Source organism: Artibeus jamaicensis, unplaced genomic scaffold (genome assembly GCF_021234435.1).
Source record: "Artibeus jamaicensis isolate MK-2021 breed Jamaican fruit bat unplaced genomic scaffold, CSHL_Jam_final contig_354, whole genome shotgun sequence".
Taxonomy (NCBI): domain Eukaryota; kingdom Metazoa; phylum Chordata; class Mammalia; order Chiroptera; family Phyllostomidae; genus Artibeus; species Artibeus jamaicensis.
Genome location: NW_026521803.1, coordinates 30,673,237 through 30,685,757, shown reverse-complemented (window position 1 = coordinate 30,685,757; position 12,521 = coordinate 30,673,237). Strand labels below are relative to the sequence as shown.

The 12,521-nt window shown below is 40.3% G+C and overlaps 1 protein-coding gene across 3 annotated transcripts in view; it reads right to left on the bottom strand.

Moving 5' to 3' along the window:
• Nucleotides 1-11,982, bottom strand: part of SMAD4 (SMAD family member 4) — a 68,989-nt gene extending 57,007 nt beyond the window's left edge. Inside the window, exon 1 of one of the 3 annotated variants that reach the window (XR_005085214.2) lies at nt 11,611-11,982. The gene's annotated coding sequence lies outside the window, so the exon portion shown is untranslated. Of the gene's footprint in view, nt 1-11,282; nt 11,482-11,610 lie in introns of those variants that run through there. The other 2 variants (XM_037165045.2, XM_053664179.1) reach the window with 2 other exon arrangements.
• Between the last annotated feature and the right edge of the window lie 539 nt (nt 11,983-12,521).

Sequence of the window (12,521 nt, the reverse complement as noted above, 5' to 3'; positions counted from 1 at the left end):
CAAGGTGACAAGGGCAACAGGAGGCAGAAAGTCAGTAAAAGGGACAGTCTTTTTTTTAAAATCTATCTATCATCTATCTATCTATCAGTCATGTGTTTGTCTCTAACCTTGTTTTAAAACTACTGTCACCTGATGTTGACCACAGGTCTAACAGCTATTCCATGGACTAAAAAGCCAGATAACCAAGCTAATTAAGTTACTCCCGAATACTAGAAAATCTGAGTGCTGGCCTAAAGAGCGCTCATGGAATTCATAAACTTTAGTTAACCAATGTTCACTTTTTTATTTCTCAGATATCTGTTTACTTTTGAATTCGTGGCTGTATTATACATGAAACAAACATTATATATATTTTCTAGAAGTTACAGGTATTTTCTAGTTTACTGATTAATGATCAATAAACTACTAATATGGGAATATTTGAGAAAAGTGCTTAAGTTAATTTTTAAAAGCTTGACCAGGTGAAGCAGCACTAGGCTTACAGGCAGGAGGAAAAGGGTTTAGTTCAGCAGCCTGCAGCACAGGCTGTAGCCTAGACCCTAAACAGGAACATCCAAGAGCTGAGGTTCGTCACACTGAGGGCAGCTGGAGAAGAACCTCCAAAATACAAAAGATTATACACACAAGTATTAATAATAATAAAAGCCTGAGATGAGAATAATACAATCAGAATGCTTTTGTGATGATTTTTAACATGAACTACAAGAAACAAATTTAGAGGTGTGCTTGCTTCCCAGAGGGAAGGGATTAGTGGGGCATAGAAGAGAATGAAGGGGCAATAAACGCTGACAGCTTTGGGTGGTGAACACACAACTTAGAATGAAGGGGCAATAAACGGTGACAGCTTTGGGTGGTGAATGCACAATACAATATACAGATGATGTATTACACAACTGTATACCCGAAACCTATAATTTTAATAACCAATGTCACTCCAATAAATTTAGTAAAAATTAAAATAAATAAATGTAATAGTGGTACACCAGCTTCACCTTAAATAATCTTATCTTAAAATTAACATGCTCTTAATAAGTTGAGATTGTTTTTTTATTGATTATGCCATTACAGTTGTCCCATTTCCCCCCTTCAATCCCCTCCACCCTGCCCACTCCCTCCCCCACCATTCCCCCCCTTTAGTTTATGTCCATGTGTCACAAGTTCTTTAGATTCTATATTTCCCTTACTATTCTTGCCCTCCCCCATCTATTTTCTACCTACCGTCTATGCTTATTCTCTGTACCTTCTCCCCCCTTCTCCTCCTCCCACTCCCCTGTTGCTAACCCTCCATGTGATCTTCATTTCTATGGTTCCGCTCCTGATCTAGCTGTCCTTTTAGTTTGCTTTTGTTTTAGGTATGGTTCTTAATAACTGTGAGTTTGCTGTCCTTTCACTGTTCATATTTTTAATTTTTTTTAGATGAGTCCCTTTAACATTTCTATAGTAAGGGCTTGGTGATGATGAACTCCTTGAACTTGTCCTTATCTGAGAAGCACTTTATCTGTCCTTCCATTCTAAATGAAAGCTTTGCTGGATAGAACAATCTTGGATGATGTAGGTCTTTGGATTTCATGACATGGAATACTTCTTTCCAGCCCCTTCTTGCAAGATCTCTTTTGAGAAATTAGCTGACAGTTTGATGGGAGCTCCTTTGTAGGTGACTGTCCCCTTATCTCTTGCTGCTTCTAGGATTCTCTCCTTCATTTTAATCTTGGCTAATATAATTATGATGTGCTTTGGCGTGTTCCTTCTTGGGTCCAACTTCTTTGGGACTCTCTGAGCTTCCTGAATTTCCTTGATGTCTATTTCCTTTGCCAGATTGGGGAAGTTCTCCTTTATTATTTATTCAAATAAGGTTTTTACTTGTTGCTCTTCCTCTTCCCCTTCTGGTACCCCTATAATTCGGATATTGGAACGTTTAAAGATGTCCTAGAGGTTCCTAAGCCTCTCCTCATTTTTTTGAATTCTTGTTTCCTCATTCTTTTCTGTTTGGTCATTTTTTTCTTCCTTCTGGCCCACTCTTTTGATTTGAGTCCCAGTTTGCTTTCCATCACTATTGGTTTTCTGTGCATTTCCCTTCATTTCAATTAGTTTAGCCTTCATTTGTTCCTCTAATTTGTGACTAAAACCAACTAGTTCTGTGAGCATCCTGATCACCAGTGTTTTGAACTGTGCATCTGATAGGTTGGCTATCTCTTTGTCACTTAGAAGTATTGGCTCTGGGGCTTTGAGCTCTTCTTGTGCTTGAGCCATGTTTTGGTCTGTTTGCAACTGTTAGGTATGAGGGGCAGAGCCTTAGGTGTTCACCAGAGCGGGGCAACCCAGGTTGCTGGGTTGTGCTGCTGTATGTTGGGGTGGGGTCAGAGAGGGGCAATGGTGTTTGTTCCACTCTGTCTCAGATTTCCGTCCCCTCTGCTGCTTCCCGCAAGCAAACCGCCCCCCGCCCCCCGTGCCAGCTCCTGGGTGTGTGGGCCTGTGCACCCTCTAGGACCCTGTGGGTCTCTGCAACAAACTCTCTGTGAGCCTAGGAGCTTCTCCCGGCACCTCAACCCTGAAAGTTTTTCTAGTTGGTGCTTTTAGGCTTTAATTCCTGTCACTGGGGCCCTAGCCTGCGCAGTCTGTCTCACTGTTCGCTCCTTCGCCTGGTTTATCTGAGTGTGAATGTGTGACCTCGGTCAGCCAGCCTTGAGCCCACACTGGGTCCGCCGTTGCCACCCCACACCTGGGATCTGCCAACCGCCATCTGCATGCCTGGGTCTGTCCAGCGGCTTTTTCCTTCGCAACCTCAGTCCGCCTGCCACTGACTCCGCCCCTCTTACGGGTCTGGATGAATGGTTCATTGTTGTCGGACTTCTGTACAGTTCAATTTTCTGTGTTTTGGTTGCATTTTTGTTACTAAAACTTTGTTGTCTTTAAACTTGGTTGTGCAAGGAGGCACAGTGTTTCTACCTATGCCTCCATCTTGGCCGGAAGTCCTAGGGATTGTTAAAAGAAGAATCAACCAAGTCCATCTGTTTTTCTCCTGCCAGCATGTATTTCCCCTTCTGTAACAGTAATCTGATGTTCTAAGGAGAGTTTCCCCATCCGGGCAGGCGGAACAATCCCCAGCCTGACTAAACAACGTCACTGCCTTGCCATATCAGTTGTTTCAAAGACAGGACAGAACCAAAGACAGGCCAATGACACAGCTTGAGGACTTATGATGGAATTGCAGAAGGAAAAAAAAGGCTCTCCGGTGAACCCGAAGCTGGGAGGAGTTACACAGGAGCCTCAGTAGGACTTAAACTAAAAGAAATGAAATCAAAGCCAAGAGATAGAGTCCTGAACATACTGGCTGGTTGTGATGCTGATCCAGCACTCTGAGGCCAGCCATATTTCCAGACCAAGCCAATGAATTTTTTTTACTTAAATTTGACTCCTAAATGTTTCCCAATATGTAATAACTGAACAAAAATTTGTAACATTCTCAGAAATGGCAGTAATATAACACAAACCACATAAACAATGGAACTAAGCAGTAATCTAGTCAATAATACAAATAACTATGTAACTAGTTACTTTTCTTGATTGATTTAGAGAGAGAGAGAAACATCGATTTGCTGTTCCACTTATTCATGCATTCATTGGTTGCTTCTTGTATGTGCCATGACCAGAGATCAAACCTGCAACTTGGCATATGAGGACAATGTTCTAACCAACTGAGCTACCCAACCAGGGCAATAACTAAGTTACTTTCTTTAAAGTATATTTTATTGATTATGCTATTACAGTTGTTCCAATTTTTCTCCTCTTTATCCCCCTTCTCCCTGCACCTTCCCACCCTCCACCATTTCCACCCTACTAGTTCATGTCCATAGGTTGTACATGTAAGTTCTTTGCCTTCTGTTTTCTATACTATTCTTAACCTTCTCCCTGTCTATTTTCTGCCTACCAATTATGTTTCTCATTCTCTGTACCTTCTCCCCCATTCTTCCCCTCCCCACTGATAACCCTCCACATGATGTCCATTTCTCTGATTCTGTTCCTGTTCCAGCTGTTTGCTTAGTTTTTTTCGTTTTTGTAGGTTCAATTGTTGATAGTCCTAAGTTTGTTGTCATTTTATGATTCATAGTTTTTGATCTTCTTTTTCTTAGATAAGTCCCTTTAACATTTCATATAATAAATTCTTGGTAATGATGAACTCCTTTAACTTGACCTTATTTGAGAAGCATTTTATCTGCCCTTCCATTCTAAATGATAGCTTTGCTGGATAAAGTAATCTTGGCTGTAGGTCCTTGCCTTTCATGACTTCAAATACTTCTCTCCAGCCCCTTCTTGCCTGTAAGGTTTGAGAAATCAGCTGATAGTCTTATGGAAACTCCTTTGCAGGTAACTGTCTCCTTTTCTCTTGCTGCTTTTAAGATTCTCTCCCTATCTTTAATCTTAGGTAACTTAATGATGATGTGCTTTGGTGTATTCCTTTTTGGGCCAAATTCTTTGGAATTCTCTGGGATTCCTGGACTTCCTGGAAGTCTATTTCCTATGCCAGATTGGGGAAGTTTTCTTCCATTATGTTTTTAAATAAGTTTTCAGCTTCTTGCTCTTCCTCTTCTCCATCTGGCACCCTTATGATTCAGATGTTGGAACATATAAAGTTGTGCCAGGGATTTCTCAGCCTCTCCTCACTTTTTGAATACTTGTTTCTTCATTCCGTTCTGGTTGAATGTTTATTTCTTCCTTCTACTCCAAATGCTTGATTCGAGTCCCGGTTTCCTTCCCTTCACTGTTGATTCCCCATATATTTTCCTTTATTTTACTTTACATAGCCTTCATTTTGTGACCAAATTCTGTCAGTTCTGTAGGCATACTGATTATCAGTGTTTTTGAACTTTGCATCTGATAGGTTGTCTATCTCATCACTTAGTTCTTTCCTGGAGTTCTGATGTGTTCTTTTATTTGGGCCATATTTCTTTGTCTCAGTGTGCCTATTCCATTTTAAGGGGCCATAACTAGTTACTTTAAAATAGAAGTCATCCAACTATCTAGTCTCAGGTCCCCTTATTTACATTCCCAACTATTGAGAATTCCAAACAGCCTTTGTTTATGTGAGTTACATCTATTGACACTTACCATATTACAAATTAAAACTAAAAAATGTTTACATATTAATTAAATCAATTTAAAATAATAATAAACCCATTAGGTATTAATATATGTCTTATAAAAAACTGCTTTCCAAAACACACAAAGAAGTCAATACTCAGAGTGATTTTTGTCTCCCATTTTTGCAAATTTCTTTCATGTCTAGCTTAAGAGAAGATAGTTGGACTGCCATCTGCTTCTGCATTCAATCTGCTGTGATATGTTGTTTTGGTTAGAGTATATGAAGAAAGTATGGCCCTGGCCAGTGTGCCTCAGTTGGTTGGAGAGTAATCCCGCAAGCTAAAAGGTCAGAGATTCAATTCCCAGTCAGGGCTCATGCCTAGGTTGTGGGTTCAGTCCACGCTTGGGGCACATGTGAGAGGCAGCCAATTGAAGTGTATATCTCTCTCACATCGATATTTCTCTCCTTCCCTTCCCTTCATTCTAAAATCAATAAGCATGTCCTCAGGTGAGGATTTTTCTTAAAAGCCTGTTGCTAAATGAAAAGCTAAAAGTAAAAAGTATATTTAAAAAGAAAGAAAATGTGCATTGGACAAATAAGTAATTGGAATATTTTAATGGCCTTTTAAGATAATAGGTATTCAACGTTTATTTAACACCAAATGCAATAAAGGGCAATTCTTAAATGTTAGTTGCAATGTGCAGTCTGAATCCCTATCAGTGATTTTGGCTGTGTTTTTAAAAAATCCATTGGTCTATATTATATTTTGAATGGTTCTCCTACCTGTGTATGCTTTTATAACATCATGCATTGGTCATTTGGAAAAACCTTAGTTTAATGAGTTATACAGATCTTCCAAAAGTTGAAACATTTTCTTATTTTATAAATATATATATATGTATGTGTGTGTGTGTGTGTGTATATATATATATATATATATATATATATATATTTGAATCACATACCTTAATATCACCACTAATCTCTTCACTGATTTTCAAGGACATACCTGCCAAATATCCACATCTGCGTAACTATGGTTTATCAGTCATTCTTTTATGTAAAAATGAAAGCAGTGTCCCATTCAAAAAGCAGCTAGTTTAGCCCTGGCTGAGTGGCTCAGTTGGTTGGAGTGTGGTTCTATAAACCAAAACTGATCCCAGTCAGTGCAGGTACAGGAGGCAACCAATTGATGTTTCTCTCACATTGATGTGTGTGTGTGTGTGTGTGTGTGTGTGTGTGTGTCTCTCTTTCTCCTGGTTTGTCTTACTCCATTAAGTACTACTTCTAACCATTCTTCTTCTAGACGACTGAATTACAATGAATGCCATCTATTGATATCAAATGCTCTAGAATTCACCAGTAGTATCCTTAAATATATAACTTTAATTCAGTTTTACACATACAAACATATTTTGACTTGAAAAAATGAATTGCATATACATTCATCCACAATAAGATACAGAAGACATACGTACCTTTCTACAAATATTCAGTAGCAATCTTTTTATTCAAATCATAAATTAGATTTGCATTTTAAACATGCAAATTAAGGTTTGATGAATTTTAAGTAAATTACTCCAGTGCACCAATGATTGTAAAATAAAGCCCCATACTGTATTAAAACAAATGAAGCAATAGGATAAGCATACTAAAATATCCAAAGTCTTTAAAATAAAGAGGTCCTTTTTTATATACAGATTTCCATGCCCCCTCTACTCTATCCCCAATTCTGAATCTGTGTATTTTGTTTTATTCTTTTTTAAATAGCTCTTCCAGAGACAGAGATGCAACTATTCTTAAACCGGCACTTCAGGAAATATGGACAGAGAACTGAAGCTACAAGCATAAGTGACCTCTAAAGAACTACCAACCAGTTGGGCTTGCTGAGCAACTTTCTCACGGTATTTAAGTTAAACCCTGACAACGAAAGCTAAATCCATGTAACCCTGACTAGTGTGGCTCAGTGGGTTAGGTATCGTCCAGCAAACCAAGGGTTCACCAGTTCAATTCCCAGTCAGAGCACACACCTGAGTTTCATGCTAGGTCCCCAGCTGGGGGCATGTGAGGACCAACCAATGGATATTTCTCACATCGATGTTTCTCTCCCTCTTTCCCCTCATTTCCCCTCGCTCTAAAATTAACTAAATAAAATATTTTTTCAAGAAAAGCTAAATCAATGCAACTTGCATCTCGGGAACCAATAAAGTGGCCAGTTAATTTGTACCTAGAATATTTTATTGTTTCCAAACAGACTACCCCCTATGACAACCAAGTTCCTTTGGGAGTTCACGTGTTAATTTTGGCATCTGAATAAAGTGCCAAAGTAAGCTCCTCTAAAAGGAGCTCAAGTAAGCACTTTATTTTAGAGAGCACTTTAGAGATCAATGTTCTAGTTCGGATAGTGATGATACTAGTACACCAACAGCATTCTAAAACTTGCCATCAGACAGTTCAAACGAATTGAAAAATGAAGAGGAGAAAATAAAGGAGAGAAGGGAAAGACCTGGAAGTACAACATACATGGCAATATCTTTCAGGGACCCATTAAGTTAGCTGTGAGATGATTACATTGTGCATACGTGTATCACTATTAAAAACTGTAAACTTAACACAAGTGAAAATCTTTAAAAAGTTAGAGGACCCTAACAGCTCAACCACACTTCAGAACTCTGATGTGGCTATGCCCCAAGCCAAATGAATCACTACTTCTGGGGGTGGGATCCAGCCATTAGAGTTTCATAAAGCTCCCCAACGAATTTCAAAGTGCAGCCAAGATTGAGAACCACTGCCCTAAACCTGGGGAATAAAAAAACAACTCTTAAAAAGATGAACCCAACACAATTATAAATTCTCCAGATTGAAAACAATTTTCATTTAAAATGTAAACACTAAGCCCTGACTGGTGTGGCTCAGTGGATTGAACACCGGCCTTCAAACCAAAGGGTCACCAGTTCGATTCCCAGGCAGGGCACATGCTGGAGTTGTGGGCCAGGTCCCCAGTGGGAGGCCCATGAGAGGCAGTCACACACTGATGTCTCTCCCTCTCTTTCCCTCCCTTCCCTTGTCTCTAAAAATAAATAAATAAAATCTTTTAAAAAGTAAAATACAATGCAATTACTAAAGTATAGTTCTTGACCTTTAAGGCATTTACAATTATCACCAACTTGAAATTAAGGCCCTGGCCAGGTAGCAGTTGGTTGGAGCGTCATCCCAATACGCCAAGGATGCAAGTTCAACCTCTGGTCAGAGTATATACACGATACACTGCATAAATAATTGGAACAGCAAACTGATGTCTGTGTCTGTCTCTATCCTTCTCTCTCTCCCAAATCAATCAATAAAAAATTTTAGCCCTGGCTGGTGTAACTCAGTGGATTGAGCGCAGGCCTGCAAACCAGAGGATTGTGGTTCGATTCCCAGTCAGGGCACATGCCAGTTCCCAGCAGGGGACACATGAGAGGCAACCATACATTGATATTTCTCTCTCTCTCTCTCCTTCCCTTCCTCTCTAATGATAAAGAAATAAAATCTTTAAAATAAATAAATAACTCTTATCATCCTTTAAAAAGAAATTTAAGATGCAGTAAAAGAAACTAGCTATAATTGGCCTCTGGTAGGTTTCTATCTTACCTATAATATAATTTGCAGTAGCAAATAATCAAGACTTAAATTATAAGATCCTGACCACCTATTATCCTAGTTTTACATAGGTAAGCACTACCCTCATTTTTATCCACTCTCGTGATTAAAATAAATTTTCCTGGATGCCAATCACACCACGTAATAGTGTGAAAATGACACAACCCAAAATACCTTGTTCCTGAGAAACAGAAATTCAGTCACATTTCCCATCACCAGAATTACAGATTTTAGAATTTTTAAAAATCTAAAAATTCCAAATCTGACCCATTATCAAGCATATGTTTTGGCATATTATGGCACAAACAGTATACACTGAAAGCCATTCAAATGACTATCTAGACATACTTGTTAACTATTTGAATTTTTTTAAATCATTTCCTCACTAACTGTCGAGCAAAAAGCTCAAAATTTGATAATTTAACAAAAATTAAATTGTGTATGCTAACCTAACTCCTTTAACTTTCATTTAATATAGAAAATAATGAAATAATTGAAACATGATTAAACATAATCTGAGAGTCAACTTTAATCATCACTTAAGCAAAAAAAAAAAAACCACTCTGCCTCACTATACAATCTTTTAGGGGGGAAAAAGAAAAAGATATCCAAACACATACAGTGAGCACTGAAATGATTAGTATTTTTTTAAATCATTCTAGAATAAAAATGAAAAAAGTAATGAGCTAAAGAGAATGAAATAGAACTGAAATGTTTCAACATAAGAAAAATAATGTATGTTCTCACCAAGAGGCAAAATTTAGGCAAGACTAAACATACATTTTAAATATAATGAACAGAGCTGATCTGTAAGGTTAACTGCCCTAGTACAAGCCTCAACAATTCAGAGCTCAATTAGAATAGTGCCTAATGATGTTACTATAACACCAACCCACTCAGGAAAAAAAACAGCTTTCAAGCCGGAGAGCTGGAGTGTGACTGGGCAGCATAAATTAGTTTTATAGTTGTTCTTTAACTGAGGGGTTGGAATATGAAGGGATATGCCAGAGAGAGAGAAAGAAAGAGTGCGAGCATGAGAATTCACACACAAATGAAAAAACAGCTCAACTAAAATGTGGTTTAAGAAAGTGAAGCATAGGTTTTTACAAAAGTTTGCTGCTTCCTAGTATAAGCAGAATTGCTTCAAGCTGCAAAGCCATCAAAAAAGGCCAATGATCCACATTAAATTATCATGAAAAATTTCAGTTACTTTCTCAGCACAAATTTTCATTAAACCTGAAACCGATTTGAAAGGGTTTATTTTCCCCCAAAGCTCAAGATTTAAAATGAAGGCACTTAGCTAAACAGAAGTTTCTACTTAGGCATTCCCACTTCAAAAATAAAACAAGATGCAATACCTCTTTTAAAGCAACCTTCCCAAAAACCTGGAAAGCAAAGAAAAGGCCACTTCTATTAATAGACTCACAAAATGGCGTATCAATTTTGTCTAGAAAGCTTTTAGTTTTAACTCCAACTTAAACCTACATAATTCATCACCACTTTTAGACCTAAAGATACTCCAAATCTTAAAGGCTTGGTCTGACTGTATTACATCTGTTCTGTAGTAAGACGAAATAACGAAAATCAAAAATCTTGACGTTATCAAAGAGACATTAATAAGAAACCATACTTTTAAATGTTAATTATAGCAATCATTTACAACTTGGTATATCATGTACTACCTTTCCAAAAGAGTAAATCCTTGGCAAAAAAGAAAAGGTACATGTTAGAACTTTGTATGCTATGTTTCAACTGAAATATATTTAGTTTTTTGTAACATGGCAAAGGCAATTTATAAAATCCACAATAAAAATTGTTCAAATGCAATGTTCCAAATAATATTACTTATGAAAGTATGTATTTTCTATGAAGAAAAGTACTCAACCTATTTTTTAAATACCCGGACAAACTGCTACTGAGACTAGAAGAATGCTAATTCTGTCAAAGACAAAGGTTGTTAAACAAAAATTAACGAAGACTACAAGCCTTTAGAAAGTCAATTCGGAGTAATTAAGTTGATTCCACATTATCTCATATTTATTATTTCTAAATATCGCCAGCAGTTTCACCTTAAACTATGGTGCAAAAACTAAAGGAATTAAGAAACTAAATTCAAAATAAATAAACAACAAATTATTTGCTTTAAAAAAATTATTGCGTTTTCAGGGGAAAAATAACTACCAACCTTCAATAGCATTTTTTAAAACCCACAAAGAAGCCTTCATGTTAACTAAACACACCCATTTCTTTGAAAATCCAGCTTGGGGAAGGGGTGGAGCCACAGCCCTCCACCCTCCACCAATTTCACACCCAGTATTTGGAGTCTTGAGCCATAAGGTACACTATGTCTTCTATTTTTTATTAGGGGCTAGGGGAGGTATGGTCAGGTGCTAAGATTGTTTCCTGCATGCCACCATCACCAACAGTATTCGAAATGCAAGTAAACAAATCAAAGCCAGAACATAAACTAGAATGACACAACCAAAAAAAATAATAATAATAAGGGACAAAGACTGAACAAAAATTTACTTGAGAAAAGAAATGAACACAAACCACTTACAACTTGCGTTTGGCCACCCAATGCAACCTCTGCAGCCGACCTAGGAAGTCGGCCCCAGCGGACAGTGAAACTACTCAAGAACAACAAAGAAGAGCGGCGGCCGCGAGTCCCTCTTCGAGTTTAACTCCATTCTGCGACAAACTGTGGAGAAGGGACACGAAGCACAGCGGCCCGGCAAGGGACTACACTGGCTCTCCGCGTGCTGACCGCTGGCCACCCGCGCGCTCCCCGCAGCTGCCGTCGCAGCGGGGAGCCCGCCCTGGGGCGGGGAAGCCGCGGGAGGGGTTCTCGGCCGGGCAAGGGAAGGGGAGGGGACATGGCTCGTTACCTGGGCGCGGGTGATGGCGAGGGGAGTTCGCTCTCCCGCCGGGGTTAGTCCGCGAGGGCAACGGGCCTGTCGCTCCCCCGGCGGCCAGGAGCGCTCCTCCGCCCCCGCCCCAAGGCGTCAGGGCCAGGCCGCCCTTCCTCGGCGCCGCTCCGCTGCCCACACGGGCCGGGCCGCCTCGAGCTCCCGGGCCGCCCCACCTCGGGGGCGCCTCTCTCGGGGCGCCCGGCTCCCCTCACCCGCTCCAGTCCTCTGGGCGGCCGAAGAGCCGAGAGGAAAGGCGGGAAGGTCCTCCGGAAGAGAGCGGGAGGGTGCGAACGCGGGCTCCGCCACCCGAGCCGCTCCGTTACCGCAGCTGCGACGACGACCAGGGCTGAGGTGTTGCTGCCAACTTGTCGAGAGGACACTGAGCATGCGCGCGCGCAGACCACATCCGGGTAATTTCAGGGTTTGGCCCTGTTTCCACCGCAGTTTTCCTTTCTCCCGGCTGCCCCCGCCTCTTGCCCCGGAGTGACAGGAGGGTCGCTCTGCGCAGGCGCCTGCGGAGAAGCACCAGTGGGTGCGCCGCCCAGAGTCCCGGCTCGGTGTCCCGCAAGGCTCCACAAGGCCGCTTGGACTGTGTGGTCGCTAGAGAAATTGGCATCCCTTTGCAAAAAAGTGTACGCAAGCAGCGCCGGAGACCTCGGCGTAGAATGGACTGCCAGTAAGAGTTTATAAATAGCGATAAGCCGGGCCTTGTTTTTGAGGACCTCTGTAAGCACAAAAATTAAATTTTAACAGCTAGCGGTTTACTTTGAGAAGAAAATGCCAATGACTGCCCCTTCCTTCCCTTTCTACCAGCCCTAGATCACTAGATTCAACGGTTTTTAAATTCCCGAGACTCCCCCTTGAGTTGAAGAGATGCACAGGATAGT